Genomic DNA, 6,005 nt, shown 5'->3' with positions numbered 1-6,005 from the left:
TTTTTATAGAGCTGGTTTTTACGGACGCGGCAATACTAAATATGTCTATTTTACTTTATTTTTTCTATTTTTAATTTTTTATTTTTATTCCTAACTTGGGAACTTTTTTTTTTTTTACATGTGAAACTTTATTTTATTTGATTTTTTCAACCCTTTATTTTTTTTATTTTTTTTTACACTTTTCGTCCCCCATAAGGTCATACAAGACCTCTGGGGGACATTTACTTCACTTTTTCTTTTTTTTTTCACAGTTGATTTCTCCTGTAACTGGGGCTGAGATTGTAGCCCCAGTTACAGGACAAATGCACCCCTATAGAGGCTGTACAGCAGCAATCCTGCGCTGTACAGCCTCACAGCAGGGCTGATCGAGGTCTCTGAGAGACCTCACACAGCCCCTGCACTCTCCGGTCACGGCGGTCACATGACCGCCGGGCCGGAACAGGAAGCGCACAGCGCTTCCTGCTCTGCAGACACAGCGCTCGGTGAGCGCTGTGTCTGCAGCGATCGTGAAGGCAGGGACACCTGGGCACTGTCCCTGCCTCCTCTCTGGGTTGCCCTGCTGTCACTGACAGCGGGCAACCCGATCAGCAGCTGCACGATTAGCGTGCAGCTGCTATTTCTGACAGGACGTTTTAAAACGTGCTGTCAGAAATAGACGTCCACCCATAGGACGTTTATATCCTATGGGCGGACGTGAGGCGGTTAAGAATAAGATCAGCCTGAACCAAAGTTTTGTTATGTGGCTGAAAAAGCCAAGATGAGTTCATGGCAAGTTCAGTTTATATATAATAATAATAATAATAATAATTGTGAACATAAACGGACATTGTATTTAAAAGTTAGTGCTAAAGATATGAGACCATCTGTAAGAAGTAAGTCAACTCCCTAAGACATATCTGTCTGGAGGGAACATGGTTACTTGATAAGGACTCATGTCCTTGGAGCACACCTGCTGTATGAGCTTCAATTTATATATTCATAATTATATTATATATATCTTTGCATGATATATTTAGTTTACAACATATGTTAATCAATAATTCATATAATGTGTTATCTATGTGTAACAATGTATCGATTTATATATATGTTATACCATGTATTTACCATTTAGAAGGTACAAAAACAAGTAAGTTTAAGTTAATTGGATTTCAAAACAATAGTTATTCATGGATGTAGATAAATGAAATGTACAAGTTCCGATGCCAAGCATCAAAGCCGCTCAACCTATATTTCAAAAAGATAGGAGAAGACAGTCAACTCCAACAAGTCCAGGATATAGGTAATTAAAAGTGTAAGGAAAAGACCTTCCTCAGTGATTTATATGGAAAGGTCAAAGAAGTCCTGAGAACGTATTATTAGATATTTAATTTTAATGCTTAAAAGTTGTTATGTTCATCTACAATACCGCAGTGCCATCTGGAGGCAGATGGACAACATTATATTATTTCATTATTTGCTCTATACCATATTAGGAGTTGAGATAACGTCATGAGGTTATTAGCATACGAATACACCCACCTTACCTGATTGGGAATCCCTAATCTAAAGGGGATGATTCTTAGATAAGGGGGGGAATAATTATTCGTGTGCGGAGTAGCATGGCAGCGAGCAAGAGAAAAAAGGCGAGAGCTGGAGATTAAAAAGGGAAAAGAGGAGAAGTTGAGGTCTATCAAGATGGAAGCCATAATGAGATGTGCTATGATGGACCACCCAGCTTTCCTAGGAGCAGAAGTGAGATTCCTGCTAGGACTTGGTAAGAGACACAGAAAATGATATTTCATTTTATTAAGACTAATTTGATAGTGTGGGTAAAATTATACCATCTAGATTGGCGAATAAATACATAATTAAATTAATTGATCATCTCCATATTGAGATGTAGTCTTAGGATATTGTGAGGCTTCATTCTACCTGCAGAAGAATCAAGACTCATAATCTAGCAAAGCATTAAATGATTGCTTTTATATATGCATATATATATATATATTGATATTGATAGAACATTCTTCGCCAAGCTAAGTGATGGATTCCCACAGGAAAGACGTCAAATCCTTTCCATTTAAGATCCTAGATCCCTGTTATTTGTCTTAATAGTCTTACCAAAGTTATATATGTGAAAATAGTCCAGGATGGGGCGGAAGGATACAGTTATCTCTTCTGAGTTATATCCTTGGATGGATTTGCCCATGCCTGAAGTCATGTGATGTGTAGTTGGTTAGGGGGGGCAGAATGTATTTAGCATTCTATAATGATGTCTAGGATTAGACATGCCCATCTTGATATCATGGGGTTTTCTCTGAACAGAAGTAATGTATATAACTTATGTTCATATTTTGATATCCTAACCTATTAATAGCTTGTGTATAATGTGACAAGTTATTTCCACTCACATGTATTGTTAAGCTTGTAATGCTTTATATTAACGCTATATATATTCATTTGCATGTATCTTTGTGTTTATTTACTTATATATGTTTATAACCTTGTAACCAATAAATCTGCATATTTTTATAATACCTGTGTATTATTGTATAATGTAGAACTACATTTTATCATTAACGTCATCTCACGTCAAAAAGAACTTATTTATCTGAGGAAATAGTCGGACTCAGATGTGAATTGTATCAATTATGTTGTCTACAATTCACCAGGTCATGATTTTAAGAATTTATGACAAATTTTATAAATTTCATTTTTTTATGGTTAATAATTTTTATGACCATAATTAATAATTCTTAATTGAATTATTACCCCCCGACAATGCCATGACACTACCACCACCACCATGCTTTACTGATGAGGTGGTATGCTTGGGATCATGAGCAGTTCCTTTCCTTCTCCATACTCTTCTCTTCCCATCACTCTGGTACAAGTTGATCTTGGTCTCATCTGTCTATAGGATCTTGTTCCAGAACTGTGAAGGCTTTTTTAGATGTCGTTTAGCAAACTCTAATCTGGCCTTCCTGTTTTCGAAGGTTCATCAATGGTTTACATCTTGTGGTAAACGCTCTGTATTCACTCTGGTGAAGTCTTCTCTTGATTGTTGACTTTGACACACATACACCTACCTCCTGGAGAGTGTTCTTGATCTGGCCAACTGTTGTGAAGGGTGTTTTCTTCACCAGGGAAAGAATTCTTCGGTCATCCACCACAGTTGTTTTCCGTGGTCTTCTGGGTCTTTTGGTGTTGCTGAGCTCACCGGTGTGTTCCTTCTCTTTAAGAATGTTCCAAACAGTTGTTTTGGCCACGCCTAATGTTTTTGCTATCTTTTTGATGGTTTTGTTTTTTCAGCCTAATGATGGCTTGCTTCACTGATAGTGACAGTTCTTTGGATCTCATTTTGAGAGTTGACAGCAACAGATTCCAAATGCAAAATAGCACACTTGAAATGAACTCTGGACTTTTTATCTGCTCATTGTAATTGGGATAATGAGGGAATAACACACACCTGGTCATGGAACAGCTGAGAAGCCAATTGCCCCATTACTTTTGGTCCCTTAACAAGTGGGAGGCACATATGCAAACTGTTGTAATTCCTAAGGAAGTATAAAAGGAATAGCTCACTCTTATGCAGAATAAGGACCAGGTGCTCTAGGCCAGAAAAACTGGATCACCCATACAGACAAGTATTAAAAAATGGATAAATAAATTGGACTGGCACTCTGTATGTGTGGTAATATGGAAAAAATTAAAAATGCAATAAAAAGTGATCACAATTTAATTCAAAATCAAAATACAATAAAATACACAATGAAATAAAAACATATATGAACACTAAAAATTGATGAATAGCAGCACTGGCATGTATTAGTTCTTTTGATATTTCATGATATAAAGTTCGTATCATATAAAGAACCAAGCTCAATTAAATGGGGTAATTGTCCTTTTAAATGTAAAAAGGAAATAGGGGACGGCTCACCTCTGATTTTATGATGGAAAGGTGCACCAAACTGATGTTGTACCCAATCACCAAAAAACAATTGTATAGAAAATAGAATAGGCACTCTTATATCTGGTTCAATAGGTAGGCAATGCGACTCAGGCGATATAGTAATGCTAGGTAGATTTATTGGTAGCAATAAATAGATGCAGATATATGACAATATGCAATTGATAATGAAAACCTAATATCTCAATTCTCTAACTAATTTGATACAACTCACATAAAATTGGTATATAAAATAGACATGAAGACATCCACTGTTATAGCTAATGGAAAGCCAGAGGTCCAGTCCAACGTGAATAAGAGGGACACAATGTTAGTCCACTATCTAGAACAGCGGCTAGCAGCAAATATATTTCCAGAGGATTATGTGAATAAATATTCAAATAAATCAATAAAAAATTGTGAAAAAATTCCAAAAGTAACGTGTTAAAACATGATGACTGCAGTGACCAATATATAAGTGTGACAAGATATATAAAATCAACCTTATAGTGCAAATCACCAAAAGTGAGTGTATATATATATAAATAATGAATCAATATAAGTAAATAAGTGAATAGCTCTGGTAAATCAATATAGTTGCTGACTCCCGCTTATATTGTTGTTCCACAAAAATATCCCTATAAAATGTAAAAGTTGTGGTCTGGATCGCTGCTTGATCCACACAATTGTCCGCAAATGGAATCAATTAGAGCAGGTAGGCTGTATCTATGAACGGCCACGGCAATAGTATAGATGTATCCAATGTTGTGGCGATTCAATAGGGCAATAATGTCAATGTAGCAAACAATGTATCGTAGTGCCTGGACAGCAGTACATATATATCCAGCTATAATGTCTCAGTTCACATATGTCGGAGCTGCTAGCTTTTACTCACATATATTTTCCCACCGTGGCGTCCCACGAGGTGAAAGTTCAGGCAAGCTTGCTTCTCTGTAGCGCAACTGCGCTGGACAATTGTGGTGCTGTCTCTCTCCGGCTGTGAATGCAAATGCTGGCTGTATCGCAATACCAGTCCACGTCCGGTTTCCTTCGTTGGAATCAGTGTTCCACCTATCTAGGTCAATGCTAGTGCCGGAACTTCAGATGCATCAGTCAATTTAATGACTCCAAACAGATCCGCTGCTCAATTTTCTTTCAGAGCTGCAGTCCTAGCATCCTTAAGAAAGCGCTTTCTAAATCCAATGTCATATAAGATTATTGCCGGTGTAATGTCAGGTCCAATTATCCTTTGCCAGACGCGTTTCAAAGGCTGCTGCCTTCTTCCTCAGTGGCTAATTGAGGAAGAAGGCAGCAGCCTTTGAAACGCGTCTGACATTACACCGGCAATAATCTTATATGACATTGGATTTAGAAAGCGCTTTCTTAAGGATGCTAGGACTGCAGCTCTGAAAGAAAATTGAGCAGCGGATCTGTTTGGAGTCATTAAATTGACTGATGCATCTGAAGTTCCGGCACTAGCATTGACCTAGATAGGTGGAACACTGATTCCAACGAAGGAAACCGGACGTGGACTGGTATTGCGATACAGCCAGCATTTGCATTCACAGCCGGAGAGAGACAGCACCACAATTGTCCAGCGCAGTTGCGCTACAGAGAAGCAAGCTTGCCTGAACTTTCACCTCGTGGGACGCCACGGTGGGAAAATATATGTGAGTAAAAGCTAGCAGCTCCGACATATGTGAACTGAGACATTATAGCTGGATATATATGTACTGCTGTCCAGGCACTACGATACATTGTTTGCTACATTGACATTATTGCCCTATTGAATCGCCACAACATTGGATACATCTATACTATTGCCGTGGCCGTTCATAGATACAGCCTACCTGCTCTAATTGATTCCATTTGCGGACAATTGTGTGGATCAAGCAGCGATCCAGACCACATCTTTTACATTTTATAGGGATATTTTTGTGGAACAACAATATAAGCGGGAGTCAGCAACTATATTGATTTACCAGAGCTATTCACTTATTTACTTATATTGATTCATTATTTATATATATATACACTCACTTTTGGTGATTTGCACTATAAGGTTGATTTTATA

This window comes from Bufo bufo, chromosome 4, assembly GCF_905171765.1.
Source record: "Bufo bufo chromosome 4, aBufBuf1.1, whole genome shotgun sequence".
In the NCBI taxonomy this organism is placed as follows: Eukaryota; Metazoa; Chordata; class Amphibia; order Anura; family Bufonidae; genus Bufo; species Bufo bufo.
Note: the sequence above shows the minus strand (reverse complement) of the source record.